At 42.6% G+C, this 16,221-nt stretch overlaps 1 protein-coding gene and 1 long non-coding RNA gene across 12 annotated transcripts in view; one reads left to right on the plus strand and one right to left on the minus strand.

The window, feature by feature from the left end:
* RBFOX1 (RNA binding fox-1 homolog 1) overlaps positions 1–16,221 on the plus strand; it is a 2,185,863-nt gene that overhangs the window by 196,891 nt on the left and 1,972,751 nt on the right. The window lies entirely within an intron of this gene.
* The window catches only part of LOC125961530 (uncharacterized), a 199,756-nt gene continuing 186,601 nt past the window's right edge, over positions 3,067–16,221 (minus strand). The window contains exon 3 of the long non-coding RNA XR_007472355.1: positions 3,067–3,142. This is a non-coding gene — a long non-coding RNA (uncharacterized LOC125961530). The remainder of the gene's footprint in view (positions 3,143–16,221) is intronic.

The raw sequence follows: 16,221 nt of genomic DNA on the forward strand, positions 1-16,221 counted from the left end.
CACAGACCCTGAGATTTACGAAGGGTTCAGTGAGATGGATGATGATGGATCACCTGCAGGTTTATTGCTTGTTGATTTCTTCTGCCTTGGCACGTAGACATCTGAGAGAGTCTAACCAGTTTGGAACTCCCCTTCTGATGGTTCTTTCATGCTCAGACCCTGCTGCGGTAAAAATCAGGGGACTGTGAGGGGCAGGGCTCTCTGGCATCAGATCTTTCTTTGCTCTCCTGGGGTGCACCGTTTTGCTTGGCTGTACACAAATGGTTCTACAGGGGAATCTCAGTGCCAGGGAAAAGAGAAAGGATTGTTGTCTGAGGTCAGAGTAAGGAGGAAACTTGTCACTATTCTTACTCCCAGGTGACATTTGGGCGGGGGATGCTCTGAGACCCCTTGTGACTTCTAGATGAGCTCCTCTGGGGCCCCAGTGACTCAGCTGAACATATACACCAGGGATGCACAGCAGCCTGCTTTGTGGGAGTGTGGACAGACTTTGAAGCAGGCCTGTGAAGCATGATAGCTCCATGACCTGGACAGGCTCCTTTATCTCTCTGAGCCTCAGTGTCCCCATCTGGAAAATGGGGCTGATCATAGTCCATGGTCCATAGTCCACGCCTCTCATTGTTGTGATGGTTAAATGAGGTCACATGTAAACAGCTCAGCCAGTACCCAGTATGCAGTGGGCACTCAACAAATGGCAGATATACACTGAAAATATCAGTTTGATGGAGGCCCCAAACAGAGCCTTCTGTTTATTCCTCTTGAGCAATAGGATTCTGTCTGGAGTGGGCTCCTTGAGAGAACCAAAGCTTCTCTTCCTCTGGTCTGGTTGCTCCCAGTTGTTAATTTCCAAGACCCATTTAATTTTTTTTTCCTTCACTCTCAAGAACAAAGATATCCTGCTGAAAAGTCAGGAAATGAGAGATAGAAAGGGGACTTCTCAGAGAGCGATGATTTGTAATGACCCATCAACAGGGATAAACTCCACTGTGGCAAAAAATAATGAAACATCGATTCTCAGAACCTATTAAAAGTCAGATTTATATGAGACTTTAAAAAAGCAATTAGTCTGGATTGAAACTAATTAGTGATCCCCCGCCCCCCCATCTTCAGACAGTTCAGATATGGGGAGGTTATTAAGGACCTACTATGTGCAGGACTTCAAAGATGGTAAGGAATTCTACTCTACTTTAGAGAGATTAGATACAAACAGAAATGACTGTTATTTAAGAAAGAAATCAGTTCCATGATAGATGTACGAGCACAGTGTCATGAGGATTCAAAGACATGCATCTTCTCTCATTCTGGTCCAGCTCCACGCAGGATCCCTCTTAGCTCCTCTGTTCAGCTTTTCTTTCTACACCAGACTACCCGAGTTTTATCTCTGGCCCTTTAAAATATCACTTTGCATACTTTCTGGATGGGTTTAATCGTGCACGTGGCCCCCAACTACCTCCATATGTGCTGACACCCAGCTTCCCTGTCTCCAGGCTCCAGCTGTGTGGCTGACATCGCTGCTGGAAGGTCCAAGATTAAACTCACCATCTCTCCTGCCCCCAGACCCATCGCCCCTTCTTTGTCCCTCTCTAGATTAATATCAACACATGGGCCTAGTCTCCCAAGTGTCCATTCCATGGTCACTGGATTCCTCCACTTTTCTGCCTCCCACATTTAAATTGGTCACTGAGTGCTCCAGATTTTGCTTCCTAAACATCTCTTGAGACTGTTTGTCCTCCCCATCCCACTGCCTCGCACCAGGACTGTTAGCTATAATAGTCCTCTAATTGTTCCCCTGTCCCTCATCTCTCCTGCTCCCTTCCCCCCCTCCCCCCACTGCTGCCAGGATGACCTTTCTGAAATGTAAACCGTATACTTTTACTTTGTTTTTAAATTAATTTTTATTGGAGTATAGTTGCTTTACAGTGTTGTGCCAGCCTCTGCTGTGCAGCAATGTGAATCAGCCATAGAAATACACACATCCACTCTCTTTTAGATTTCCTTCCCATTAGGTCACCACAGACACCGAGTAGGGCTCCTGTGATATACAGCAGGTCTTCATTAGCGATCCATTTTATACACGTATACTTTTTTTTTTACCTGAGATTCTTCTACATCTCTTTTTTTTTAAACATCTTTATTGGAGTAAAATTGCTTTACAATGGTGTGTTAGTTTCTGCTTTATAACAAAGTGAATCAGTTATACATATACATATATCTCCATATCTCTTCCCTCTTGTGTCTCCCTCCCTCCCACCCTCCCTATCCTACCCCTCTAGGTGGTCACAAAGCACCGAGCTGATCTCCTTGTGCTATGCGCGGCTGCTTCCCACTAGCTATCTATTTTACATTTGGTAGTGTATATATGTCCATGCCACTTTCTCACTTTGTCCCAGCTTACCCTTCCCCCTCCCTGTGTCCTCAAGTCCATTCTCTAGTAGGTCTGGGTCTTTATTCCCTTCTTGCCCCTAGGTTCTTCATGACCATTTTTTTTTTTTAGATTCCATATATATGCGTAAGCATACGGTATTTGTTTTTCTCTTTCTGACTTACTTCACTCTGTATGACAGACTCTAGGTCCATCCACCTCACTACAAATAACTCAATTTCGTTTCTTTTTATGGCTGAATAATATTCCATTGTTGCGGCCCAGCCGCTCGGTGGTACATGGGATCTTCCCGGACCGGGGCACAAACCCATGTCCCCTGCATCAGCAGGCAGACTCTCAACCACTGCGGCACCAGGGAAGCCCGCCACATCTTCTTTATCCATTCATCTGTTGATGGACACTTAGGTTGCTTCCATGTCCTGGCTATTGTCAATAGAGCTGCAATGAACATTGTGGTACATGACTCTCTTGCGGTACGCGGGCCTCTCACTGTTGCGACCTCTCCCATTGCGGAGCACAGGCTCCGGACGTGCAGGCTCAGTGGCTATGGCTCACGGGCCCAGCTACTCCGCGGCATGTGGGATCTTCCCGGACCGGGGCACGAACCCGTGTCCCCTGCATCGGCAGGCGGACTCTCAATCACTGCACCACCAGGGAAGCCCCCATGACTCTTTTTGAGTTATGGTTTTCTCAGGGTATATGCCCAGTAGTGGGATTGCTGGGTCGTATGGTAGTTCTATTTGTAGTTTTTTAAGGAACCTACCTACTGTTCTCCATAGTGGCTGTATCAATGTACATTCTCACCAACAGTGCAAGAGGCTTCCCTTTTCTCCACACCCTCTCCAGCATTTATTGTTTGCAGATTTTTGTTTGTTTGTTTGTGTTTTTTGCGGTACGCGGGCCTCTAACTGTTGTGGCCTCTCCCGTTGCGGAGCACAGGCTCCGGACGCGCAGGCACAGCGGCCATGGCTCACGGGCCTAGCTGCTCCGCGGCATGTGGGATCTTCCCGGACCAGGGCACAAACCTGTGTCCCCTGCATCGGCAGGCGGACTCTCAACCACTGCGCCATCAGGGAAGCCCCATCCATCCAATATTTATTTGCAGATTTTTTTGATGATGGCCATTCTGACCGGTGTGAGATGGTATCTCATTGTAGTTTTGATTTGCATTTCTCTAATGCTTAATGATGTTGAACATTCTTTCATGTGTTTGTTGGCAATCTGTATGTCTTCTTTGGAGAAATGTCTGTTTAGGTCTTCTGCCCATTTTTGGACGTTGTTTGTTTTTTTGACACTGAGCTGTGTTAGCTGCTTGTATATTTTGGAGATTAAACCTTTGTCAGTTGCTTCAGTGGCAAATATTTTCTCCCACTCTGAGGGTTCTCTTTTGGTCTTGTTTATGGTTTCCTTTGCTGTGCAAAAGCTTTGAAGTTTCATTAGGCCCCATTTGTTTATTTTTGTTTTTATTTCCATTTCTCTAGGAGTTGGGTCAAAAAGGATCTTGCTGTGATTTATGTCATAGACTGTTCTGCCTGTGTTTTCCTCTAAGAGTTTTGTAGTGTCTGGCCTTACATTTAGGTCTTTAATCCATTTTGAGTTTATTTTTGTGTATGGTGTTAGGGAGTGTTCTAATTTCATTCTTTTACATGTAGCTGTCCAGTTTTCCCAGCACCATTTATTGAAGAGGCTGTCTTTTCTCCATTGTATATTTTTGCCTCCTTTATGAAAGATAAGGTGACCATATGTGCATGGGTTTATCTCTGGGCTTTCTATCCTGTTCCATTGATCTATATTTCTGTTTTTGTGCCAGTACCAAACTGTCTTGATTACTGTAGCTTTGCAGTATAGTCTGAAGGCAGGGAGCCTGATTCCTCCAGCTCCATTTTTTGTTCTCAAGATTGCTATGGCTATTCGGGGTCTTTTGTGTTTCCATACAAATTGTGAAATTTTTTGTTCTAGTTCTGTGAAAAAGGCCATTGGTAGTTTGATAGGGATTGCATTGAATCTGTAGATTGCTTTGGGTAGTATAGTCATTTTCACAATGTTGATTCTTCCAATCCCAAAACATGGTATATCTCTCCATCTATTTGTATTGTCTTTGATTTCTTTCATCAGTGTCTTATAATTTTCTGAATACAGGTCTTTTGTCTCCTTAGGTAGGTTTATTCCTAGGTATTTCATTCTTTTTGTTGCAGTGGTAAATGGGAGTGTTTTCTTAATTTCACTTTCAGATTTTTCATCATTAGTGTATAAGAATGCAAGAGATTTCTGTGCATTAATTTTGTTTCCTGCTACTTTACCAAATTCATTGATTACTCTAGTAGTTATCTGGTAGCGTCTTTAGGATTCTCTATGTATAGTATCATGTCATCTGCAAACAGTGACAGCTTTACTTCTTCTTTTCCAATTTGGATTCCTTTTCTTTTTCTTCTCTGATTGCTGTGGCTAAAACTTCCAAAACTATGTTGAATAATAGTAGTGAGAGTGGGCAACCTTGTCTTGTTCCAGATCTAGTGGAAATGGTTTCAGTTTTTCACCATTGAGGATGATGTTGGCTGTGGGTTTGTCATATATGGCCTTTATTATGTTGAGGTAAGTTCCCTCTATGCCTACTTTCTGGAGGGTTTTGATTATACATAGGTGTTGAATTTTTTCAAAAGCTTTGTCTGCATCTATTGAGATGATCATATGGTTTTTCTCCTTCAGTTTGTTAATATGGTGTATCACATTGATTGATTTGTGTATATTGAAGAATCCTTGCATTCCTGGGATAAACCACACTTGGCCACGCTGTATGATTCTTTTAATGTGCTGTTGAATTCTGTTTGCTGGTATTTTGTTGAGGATTTTTGCATCTATGTTCATCAGTGATATCAGCCTGCAGTTTTCTTGCTTTGTGACATTTTTGTCTGGTTTTGGTATCAGGGTGATGGTGGTCTCGTGGAATGAGTTTGGGAGTGTTCCTCCCTCTGCTATATTTTGGAAGAGTTTGAGAAGGATGGGTGTTAGCTCTTCTCTAAATGTTTGATAGAATTCGCCTGTGAAGCCATCTGGTCCTGGGCTTTTGTTTGTTGGAAGATTTTTAAACACAGTTTCAATTTCGGTGCTTGTGATTGGTCTGTTCATATTTTCTACTTCTTCCTGGTTCAGTCTTAGAAGGTTGTGCATTTCTAAGAATTTGTCCATTTCTTCCAGGTTGTCCATTTTATTGGCATATAGTTGCTTGTAGTGTTCTCTCATGATCCTTGGTATTTCTGCAGTGTCAGTTGTTACTTCTCCTTTTTCATTTCTAAATCTATTGATTTGAGTCTTCTCCCTTTTTTTCTTGATGAGTCTGACTAATGGTTTCTCAATTTTGTTTATCTTCTCAAAGAACCAGCTTTTAGTTTTATTGATCTTTGCTATTGTTTCCTTCCTTTCTTTTTCATTTATTTCTGATCTGACCTTTATGATTTCTTTCTTTCTGCTAACTTTGGGTTTTTTTTGTTCCTCTTTCTCTAAGTGCTTTAGGCGTATGGTTAGGTTGTTTATTTGAGATGTTTCTTAAGGTAGGATTGTATTGCTATAAACTTCCCTCTTAGAACTGCTTTTACTGCATCCCATAGGTTCTGGGTCGTCGTGTTTTCATTGTCATTTGTTTCTAGGTACTTTTTGATTTCTCTTTGATTTGTTCAGTGATCTCTTGGTTTTTTAGTAGTATATTGTTTAGCCTCCATGTGTTTGTATTCTTTACAGATTTTTTCCTGTAATTGATATCTAGTCTCATAGCGTTGTGGTCGGAAAAGTTACTTAATACGATTTCAATTTTCTTAATTTTACCAAGGCTTGATTTGTGACCCAAGATATGATCTATCCTGGAGAATGTTCCATGAGCACTTGAGAAGAACATGTATTCTTTTGTTTTGGATGGAATGTCCTATAAATATCAATTAAGTCCATCTTGTTTAATGTATCCTTTAAAGCTTGTTTTTCCTTATTTATTTTCATTTTGGATGATCTGTCCATTGTTGAGAGTGGGGTGTTAAAGTCCTCTACTATGATTGTGTTACTGTCGATTTCCCCTTTTATGGCTGTTAGTATTTGCCTTATGTATTGAGGTGCTCCTATGTTGGGTGCATAAATATTACAATTGTTATATCTTCTTCTTGGATTGATCCCTTGATCATTATGTAGTGTTCTTCTTTGTCTCTTGTAATAGTCTTCATTTTAAAGTCTATTTTGTCTGATATGAGAATTGCTACTCCAGCTTTCTTCTGATTTTCATTTGCATGAAATATCTTTTTCCATCCCCTCACTTTCAATCTGTATGTGTCCCTAGGTCCGAAGTGGGTCTCTTGTAGACAGCATATATATGGGTCTTGTTTTTGTATCCATTCAGCCAGTCTACGTCTTTTGGTTGGAGTGTTTAATCCATTTACATTTAAGGTAATTATCAATATGTATGTTCCTATTACCATTTTCTTAATTGTTTTGGGTTTGTTACTGTAGGTCTTTTCCTTCTCTTGCATTTCCTGCCTAGAGAAGTTCCTTTAGCATTTGTTGTAAAGGTGGTTTGGTGGTGCTGAATTCTCTTAGCTTTTACTTGTCTGTAAAGGTTTTAATTTCTCCATCAAATCTAAATGAGATCCTTGCTGGGTAGAGTAATCTTGGTTGTAGGTTTTTCCATTTCATCACTTTAAATATGTCCTGCCACTCCCTTCTGGCTTGCAGAGTTTCTGCTGGAAGATCAGCTGTTAACCTTATGGGGATTCCCTTGTATGTTATTTGTTGTTTTTCCCTTGCTGCTTTTAATATTTTTTCTTTGTATTTAATGTTTCGTAGTTTGATTAATATGTGTCTTGGCATTTTTCTCCTTGGATTTATCCTGTATGGGACTCCCTGTGCTTCCTGGACTTGATTAACTATTTCCTTTCCCATATTAGGAAAGTTTTCAACTATAATCTCTTCAAATATTTTCTCAGTCCCTTTGTTTTCCTCTTCTTCTCTGGGACCCCTATAATTCGAATGTTGGTGTGTTTAATGTTGTTCCAGAGGGCTCTGAGACTGTCCTCAATTCCTTTCGTTCTTTTTTCTTTATTCTGCTCTGTGGTAGTTATTTCCATTATTTTATCTTCCAGGTCACTTATCCCTTCTTCTGCCTCAGTTATTCTGCTATTGATCCCTTGTAGAGAATTTTAAATTTCATTTATTGTTTTGTTCCTCATTGTTTGTTTGCTCTTTAGTTCTTCTAGGTCCTTGTTAAACGTTTCTTGTATTTTCTCCATTCTATTTCCAAGATTGTGGATCATCTTTACTATCATTATTGTGAATTCTTTTTCAGGTAGGCTGCCTATTTCCTCTTCATTTGTTTCATCTGGTGGGTTTTTACCTTGCTCCTTCATCTGCTGTGTGTCGCTCTGTCTTCTCATTTTGCTTAACTTACTGTGTTTGGGGTCTCCTTTTTGCAGGCTGCAGGTTTGTAGTTCCCGTTGTTTTTAATGTCTGCCCCCAGTGGCTACAGTTGGTTCAGTGGGTTGTGTAAGCTTCCTGGTGGAGGGGACTAGTGCCTGTGTTCTGGTGGATGAGGCTAGATCTTGTCTTTCTGGTGGGCAGGTCCACATCCGGTGATGTGTTTTGGGGTGTCTGTGACCTTATTATGATTTTAGGCAGCCTGTCTGCTAATGGGTGTGGTTGTGTTCCTGCCTTGCTAGTTGTTTGGTATATGGTGTCCACCACTGCGGCTTGCTGGTCGTTGAGTGGAGCTGGGTCTTGGCGTTGAGATGGAGATCTCTGGGAGACTTTCGCTGTTTGATATTACGTGGAGCTGGGAGGTCTCTGGTGGACCAGTGTCCTGAACTTGCCTCTCCTACCTCAGAGGCACAGCCCTGATGCCAGGGTGGAGCACCAAGAGCCTTTCATCCACATGGCTCAGAATAAAAGGGAGAAAAAAAGAAAGAGTGAAAAAGATAAAATAGTTATTAAAATAAAAAATAATTATTAAAAAGAAATTTAAATGTAATAAAAAGAAAGAAAGAAGAGAGCAACCAAACCAAAAAACAAATCCACGAATGATAACAAGTGCTAAAAACTATACTAAAAAAAGAAAAAAAAAAAAACAAAAAAAAAAAACCGGACAGACAGAACCCTAGGACAAATGGTAAAAGCAAAGCTATACAAAATCACACACAGAAGCATACACATATACACTCACAAAAAGAGAAAAAGGGGAAAAAATATATATCGTTGCTCCCAAAGTCCACCTCTTCAATTTCGGATGATTCGTTGTCTATTCAGGTATTGCACAGATGCAGGGTACATCAAGGTGATTGTGGAGCTTTAATCCGCTGCTCCCGAGGCTGCTGGGAGAAATTTCCCTTTCTCTTCTTTGTTTGCACAGCTCCCGGGATTCAGCTTTGGATTTGGCCCCGCCTCCACGTGTAGGTCACCTGAGGGTGTCTGTTCTTCTCTCAGACAGGACGGGGTTAAAGCAGCAGCTGACTCGGGGGCTCTGGCTCACTCAGGCCGGGGGGAGGGAGGCGTGCGGATGCGGGGCGAGCCTGCGGCGGCAAAGGCCGGCATGACGTTGCACCAGCCTGCGGTGCGCCGTGTGTTCTCCCGGGGAAGTTGTCCCTGGATCCCGGGACCTGGCAGTGGCGGGCTGCACAGGCTCCCTGGAAGGGAGGTGTGGACAGTAACCTGTGCTCGCACACAGGCTTCTTGGTGGTGGCAGCAGCAGCTTTAGCGTCTCATGCCGGTCTCTGGGGTCCACGCTGATAGCCGCGGCTCGCCCCTGTCTCTGGAGCTCCTTTAAGCGGCGCTCTTAATCCCCTCTCCTCGCGCACCAGGAAACAGAGAGGGAAGAAAAAGTCTCTTGCCTCTTCTGCAGCTCCAGACCTTTTTCCGGACTCCCTCCCGGCTAGCTGTGGCGCAATAGCCCCCTCAGGCTGTGTTCACGCCGCCAACCCCAGTCCTCTCCCTGCGATTGGACCGAAGCCCGAGCCTCAGCTCCCAGGGCCTCCCACCCCGGCAGGTGAGCAGACAAGCCTTTCGCGCTGGTGAGTGCCGGTCGGCCCTGATCCTCTGTGTGGGAATCTCTCTGCTTTGCCCTCTGCACCCCTGTTGCCACGCTCTCCTCTGTGGCTCCGAAGCTTCCCCCCTCCGCCACCCGTGGTCTCCGCCAGCGAAGGGGCTTCCTAGTGTGTGGAAACCTTTCCTCCTTCACAGCTCCCTCTCAGTGGTGCAGGTCCCGTCCCTATTCTTTTGTCTCTCTTTTTTATTTTGTCCTACCCAGGTATGTGGGGAGTTTCTTGCCTTTTGGGAGGTCTGAGGTCTTCTGCCAGCATTCAGTAGGTGTTCTGTAGGAGTTGTTCCACATGTGGATGTATTTCTGATGTATTTGTGGGGGGGAAGGTGATCTCCACGTCTCACTCTTCCGCCATCTTGAAGCTCCCTCTCTCCTGCGTCTCTTCAAGGTCCTTAGGGTACTTCACTGCTCATGAGCACTTCGAATAAGGTCTTCTGCAATTTGGATTCTGTTTACCTCTTACTTTGTCTCTTACAACTTTCTAGCAACTTCCTCCTCTAACGTTTTCCATCCATCCAATATACATATATATATATATATTTTTTGCGGTACGCGGGCCTCTCACTGTTGTGGCCTCTCCCGTTGCGGAGCACAGGCTCCGCACGCGCAGGCACAGCGGCCATGGCTCACGGGCCCAGCTGCTCTGCGGCATGTGGGATCTTCCCGGACCAGGGCACGAACCCGTGTCCCCTGCATCGGCAGGCGGACTCTCAACCACTGCGCCATCAGGGAAACCCCATCCATCCAATATTTATCAAGCTCCTACTATGTGAAGGCAGCTGGATAAGTGCTGAGTTTACAGTGGTGAACAAGATGGACATGGTCCTTGACCTCCTCGAGTTCACAGTCAATAAACTAACAGGTAATTAGTAAACTAAGTGTGAAAGGTGCCATAAAGGAAAAACAGGGTGATACGAGGGAGAAAATGGGAGTAGGGAGGTGCACTAAGGGTCTTCCTAGATTCAACTAAACATTCAGACTCATAAGAATTCCACAGTTCACTCTTAGCATCACAAGCTCTAGGAGGATAGAGGATGGGAAACCCAGCTGGCTGCTAGGGCAACATCAGGTGTTCCTCCTCCTCAGTGGTTCATGCAGCATCAGTGCAAGAAGACTTGAACTTGGGCAGGGGCGGCTCTGCCCTGGCTTAGAAGCTGCATGTGTCACAGGAGCCAGTATCTCTTGTCACAGTGCCATAAGCAGAGCTCTCAGGAACTCTGCAAGGAGCATCCTAATACAGAGGAATGACATCAAAATTATGGCATTCCATCAGGTACTCATAGTTCATTTATAGTTATTCCTAGACCGGATGCAACATACCAGTGAGAGGTCAGTTATACTCTGGGTAATGTTGCCTAGTAATAGAATTGACATCTCAGCTAATTAGTTTACCAGGGAGACAGTGCTAGGAAGTTAACTGAAGGTTAAGTTCTCATACAGAAGGAGGAAGGGTTTTGTTATCCCTTTGCTCATTGGGGGGTTTCCTTAGATAGGGTGGTCAGGGATCATACTGTTTTAGTTTAGTTCTCAAGTTCGAAAAAGGTGAGGGAAGAGTATCTTAGGCAAAGAGAATGGGAAGAGTTTGGTGTCTTCCAGGAAGGGAGAATCAAAGGAGGTAGGCTGGAGAGGTGGGCTGGGGCTCATGGCATCCTGTGTGAGGAGGTTGGGTTTTATTTGAAGTTTGGATTTTATTCCTTGTCCTTGCTGACTTAGAGTGAAATGCAGTATTCTCACTAAGTGATTGCATACTTCCAGTGTTTCAGGTACAGAGTTGCCTGGCCAAAGTCTTGTATGCCTTCCTCTGTAGGAGTCTATATCAAGGAGTGTTCTAATTTTTTTTTTTCAGGGGAAGGAAGGATTTATTATTACTTACAGAAAGTAAGGAGAACACCAGGATTTTTCCCAAAGTAGTGACTCTAAGGGGTGTTCTAATGTTGCATTGCTATATAATAATCCACACTAAAAAAACATAAAACAACAACTATTTTATTAAACTCAGAGAATTTCTGGATCAGAGGTTTGGACCAGTGTGATGGTTAATTTTGTGTGTCAAACTGACTGGGTCACAGTGCCCAGATATGTGGCCAAACATTCTTCTGAGTGTTCCTGTGAGGGTATTTTTGGATGAGATTTACCTTTAAATTGGTGGACTTCGAGCAAAGCAGACTGCTCTCCATAACGTGGGTGGGCCTCAGCCAACCAGTTGAAGGTCTGACTAGAGCAAAAGACCTGCACTGAGCAAGAGGGAATTCTGCAGCAGAAGGCCTTTGGACTTGAACTGCACACAGCCAATAGGGTGTGTAATATATAGAAAGACATTTATTTAAAGGAGTTGGCACACGCATTATGCAGCTTGGCAAGTCTAACACCTGCCAGGTGGGCCAGCAGGCTAGAGACTCAGGGGAGATGGCTCCCACATCCCAATAGGGTGTTAAAGGAGTTGGGGACATGTTTCTAAAACCAACACAGTATGTTATCTGGCTACAAATTATTTGCATTTATCTCACCTGCAAAATATACTTGACTCTCCTAAGATCCCCTAAAAGTATCTCCCACTGTACCATCAAGCTTGGCTTGAGGCCAAGGATATCATAAACCTTATTTAAGGTCTAGATGTGGATAAGGATCCTTGAGTTTGGTTCCTTGGATATAGTTCCTCTAGATCTGAAGACCTGTAAACTGAAGACACAAATTATCTGCTCCCCCTCTCTACACAATATGTAATGATGAGACAGGTGTAGGATAAGTGAATAAAAGTTATTATTCAAAGAAAAGGGGAAAACATAGCAGTCAGTTGCCCATAGTAATTCTAAAATTCAGCTTCGCATCTAAGGACCATTTCTTGATAAAGGTTCAAAACAGGTCTTTGGGAATGATTTTTGTGGCTTTTGGCTCCATCCTCTGAGATCTTGATTCTGACCTTTGAGTCACCTTCTTTTACCCCCATAAGAAATAGGCCATATTTGCAGCTGAGTAGATTTCTCAACTTTCTTTCCGTCTGTAGAAGTTTGGGGATCCACAGAACCCCTTTTATTAGTACAATCTCAGTTCTTCTTAGTCCAGGCTGGTATAATTACTTTAAAGACTTTGTGGATTTCTTATGTGGCAATTCATTATCTGTTTCATTTGACCAAAACTACACACATAAATCTCTCTGAGATAAGTCCTTCTGTAATTGGGCCTCCTGTGGAGCTTCTGTGGGATAGCACACTTAATATCCTTAGAAAATCTATTGTCTTCAAGTACCTCCTTAAGATTCTCAGATGGGACTTTGTTTGACTGAAATGGTCTCTAGGAGGCACCACCTTAAATATTTCTGAGATTATTTTTTATTGAAGTATATTTGATTTACAATATTATGTTAGTTTCAGGTGTATAGCATAGTGATTAAGTATTTTTGCAGATTGTATTTCATTACAGGTTATTATAAAGTAATGGCTATAATTCTCTTTGTTACACAGAAAATATCGTTGCTTATCTATTTTATATATATAGTAGTTTGTATCTGTTTATCCCAAACTCCTAATTTATCCCTCCCTGCTTCTCTGTCCTCTTTGAAATTTCTGAGATTTTAACAAATGGATGTCAGTCACCATTGACCTCATCTTTACTCCAGAACAAGCATAGTGTTATGATAACAATCTGGAATTGATGTGTCCTTTCTTACTTTGAGTGCCTTTTGCTGGGTGGAAAGATTGTCCTTGGCTTTTTGTATTTACTCCCAACTTTTCCCCAAATGATATCATTTATTCTTTAATTGAGCTCTGTCCTTGCTCAGTTTAATACAGGCATCTAGGAGAAGCCAGAAGACACCTTCAATACTATGGAAATCTCCTTAGATGCATCCCTGAGTTCATTCAGAACACTTTTAGTTTCCAAATGACTGCAACCAATAGTGCTGTCAAACTTTCTTCCACTACAGAACAAGGAACTCGTTTTTCCTCAGCTTCTAATAATAGTTTCCTTCTTGCCCTCACCAACTGTTTCCTGGAGGTCTGTCACATGGTCACCAAGTGAATGCCACATGATCTGGGTTTTGATTTAGTGGCATCCCACGTCTAGAAAACAACTTTTGTTCCAGTTATCTGTTGCTCTTTACCAAATCACCCCAAACTTAGCAGTAAAATAAGATGATGATTTGATTGTGTTTGTCGATTCTGTGGGTCAGGAATTTGGACAGGGCAAAGCTTGTCTCTGTCCTCTAATGTTTGGAGCCTCAGCTAGGGAGACTCAGATGGCTGGGGGTGACTCATACAGCTTGAAGCTACATCACCATCTGGAAACTTCTTTACTCACATGTCTGGTGCCTGGGTTGGGATGATTGAAAGGCTGGGCTCGGCTAGGATTCTTTTTTTTTAATTGAAGTATAGTTGGTTTACAATATTGTGTTAGTTTCAGGTGTACAGCAAAGTGATTCAATAATATGTGTGTGTGTATATATATACATATATATATATTTCAGGTTATTTTCCATTATAGGTTATTACGTATGTTGGATATTGTTCCCTGTGTTATACAGTAAATCCTTGTTGCTAATCTATTTTATATATAGTAGTGTGTATCTGTTAATCCCAAGCTCCTATTTTATTACCCCCATCCCTTTCCCTTTGGTAACCATAACTTTGTTTTCTATGTCTGTGAGTCTGTTTCTGTTTTGTAAATAAGTTCATTTGTATTATTTTTAGATTCCACGTGTAAGTGATCTCATATTGTTGGGTTGTTTGGCTCATGTAGCATGAACCCAAGTGAAACCCCTTTGTCTATCATCACCCTTGGCACCTTCCATGGGTTACATTTATTTGGGGGAACAGATCTGACAGGTTGTGGAAGTAGAAATAGACTTATTCTGTGTTGTCCCCAAGAGTGGCACCAAGACATCATCAGTCATGATGATGATAGTGGTGATGACAATGATATTGACAACTAACATCGTTTAATGCATCCACCCAGTTGTTCATGTTAAAAACGCACATGTCTTTGCTTTGTTCCTCTTTCTCACCTGCCACACCCAGTCACCAAGACCCGTCAATTCAGTGTCCTAAATATTTCTTGAATCTATTTTCTTTACATTTCCATTGACACCTCTCTTCTTTTGATTACTTTAATAGATATGGGCTGTAGAACTGTCTTCTAGTCAGTGTGTTACTTCTGAAGTTCAGCCCCGGTCATTCCAACGTGTAAGTCTCATCATCTTGGAATAATATCCAAACCCATTCTCGTGTCCCACAAGACCCAATCTCACCCCTACTTCTCTTCTTCATTCATTCTGAATTTCTCTTGCCTCTGGCACAACCCTGTCTCTGAAGGCCTTTGTCCTAGTCACCTTGGGCTGCTATAACAAACTACCATAAACTGGGTGGCTTAAACAATAGAAATTTATCTCTCACAGTTCTGAAGGCTGGAAGCCCAAGATCAAGGTGCCAGCTAATTTGATTCCCAGTGAGGCCTCTCTTCGTGGCTTGCAGTCGGCTGCCTTCTCACTGTGCCCTCAGATGGTGAAGAGATATATCATCTTTCTCATGTCTCTTTTTTATATAAGGGCACTAATCCCATTCATGAGGGCTCTACTTCTATTACTTAATAACCTCCCCAAAGCTCTACCTCCTAATACTGTCACACTGGGGATTGGGGCTTCCACATGTGAATTTTGGAGGCACACGAACATGCAGTCCCTAGCAGCCTTTGAGTCAACTCTTCCCTCTGCCTAGAATGTTCTTCCTCCCTTTCTCCCAATTATATCAGTTCATATATTTCTTCCTCCAAGAAGCCTTCCCTGACTATCCCCCCACCCAAGTCTGAGTTGGGTGCCCTGCTAGTGCTCAGTGTGACTATCTGTGTAGATTTCCTTCCTGGCACTTATTTTATTTGTCACAGAATTTTATCTTACTTCCCAGTGAATTGTGAGCTCTGAGAGAATAAGGACCCTTCTCTCTTCCCATCAGATCTTAGCCCAGTGTCCAGCACATAGTATGCCCTCATTAACTATATGAATAAATGAAAGCCATGGCTGCTGCTTGTTGGCCAAGCCCACCCACAAGATGACAACTCTCTCCCACATACAAGAACCAGCTCAAAAGCCCTCCTGTATTTGCTTTCTGGGGGGTAGAAAATTATCTTCTAGGGAGAAAAATGCCTTAAAAACAGAATAGGCAAGTACTTGTGTAAATCATTAATAAATCTGTTTACTATTTTTATTTGCATTAAATATCAAATTAAATATTGCATTGAGTTAAATATTAATATTGCATTAAATATATATTACATTTTAAAAATTGAGTACTAGATGCTCTTCCTCAGAGTTGGATTATGAAGGCTTTAGCACAATCAACCCAGCATGTGCTAACTGTGTATGGTTGTTTTCTGTGTCATTGTTGATTTGCTAGGGTCCTCAGGAACAAGAGAAAAGGTGAGAGGCTGCAGGGGCCTGCAGATGGGTGGTATGGCTAGGAGGGCAGCGCTCCACAGTGAGAGTTGATGGCTGATGGCAGGAGGAGAGAGGAAAGGAAAGGAGGAGGGGGAATATACAATTTATCATGCACCTATTATTTGCCATACATTGTCCTAAGGGATTTGCATGGGTTATCTCATTTCATTTCATTAGAGACCAAAGAAACAGGTACAATTATTATTCTCCCTCACACAGGTGAGTCTCACAGAGGTTGGGAGATGTGCACAAGGCCTCGTAGCCTTGGTGGGGCTATCATAGGCAGTATGATTACACTCTTAACTATGATCCTCTGCTGTTGCTTGAGGGAGGAGTTTAAAGGTTGCTACT

Source organism: Orcinus orca, chromosome 16, assembly GCF_937001465.1.
Source record: "Orcinus orca chromosome 16, mOrcOrc1.1, whole genome shotgun sequence".
Classification (NCBI taxonomy): Eukaryota; Metazoa; Chordata; class Mammalia; order Artiodactyla; family Delphinidae; genus Orcinus; species Orcinus orca.